The sequence below is a fragment of the Capricornis sumatraensis genome, chromosome 12, assembly GCF_032405125.1.
Source record: "Capricornis sumatraensis isolate serow.1 chromosome 12, serow.2, whole genome shotgun sequence".
Taxonomy (NCBI): Eukaryota; Metazoa; Chordata; class Mammalia; order Artiodactyla; family Bovidae; genus Capricornis; species Capricornis sumatraensis.
The window spans coordinates 36,853,908-36,854,575 of record NC_091080.1 but is presented as its reverse complement, the minus strand read 5'-3'; the positions used below and the strand labels follow the sequence as shown (position 1 = coordinate 36,854,575).

Sequence of the window (668 nt, the reverse complement as noted above, 5' to 3'; positions counted from 1 at the left end):
AGTCATGTCTGATCATTGCAGCCCCGAGGACCCTAGCCCGCCAGGCTCCTCTCTGTCCATGGGATTTTCCCAGCAAGAATACTGGAGTGAGTCGCCATCGCCTTTTCCAGGAGATTTCCTGACTCAGGGACTGAACCTTGGTCTCCCTCATCTCCTGCATTTTGGGTGGATTCTTTACCACTGAGCCACTGGGGAAGCCCATGTGAGCCATGCTTTTATAATAAATCCATATACATTTTCACATATATAAAATATACTGCCTCCCTGGTGGCTCAGAGGTTAAAGTGTCTGCCTACAATGCAGGAGACCCAGGTTCGATCCCTGGGTCGGGAAGATCCCCTGGAGAAGGAAATGGCAACCCACTCCAGTACTCTTGCCTGGAGAATCCCATGGAAGGAGGAGCCTGGTAGGCTACAGTCCATGGGGTTGCTATGAGTTGGGCATGACTGAGCGACTTCACTACTTCACTATGTATGTACTTAATGTGTGCATGGCATATAACACATAATTTACATGCATATGTGTTCTTATGCATATGTACCCCTCATCTTGTTGGTTCTGCTTCTCTGAAGAACCCTGACTAATATACTCCCTTTCCTCAGAGGAATCTGACTTCTGAGCTCCCTCATTTCTTCCTTGTCTCCTGCAGGTGTTCTGCCATTCACACT

The 668-nt window shown here is 48.2% G+C and overlaps 1 non-coding gene across 1 annotated transcript; it reads left to right on the top strand.

The window, feature by feature from the left end:
* The first annotated feature begins 261 nt into the window (after positions 1-261).
* On the top strand, positions 262-333 carry TRNAC-ACA (transfer RNA cysteine (anticodon ACA)). Its single transcript has one exon. It is a non-coding gene; the product is annotated as a tRNA-Cys (tRNA).
* Positions 334-668: the final 335 nt, after the last annotated feature.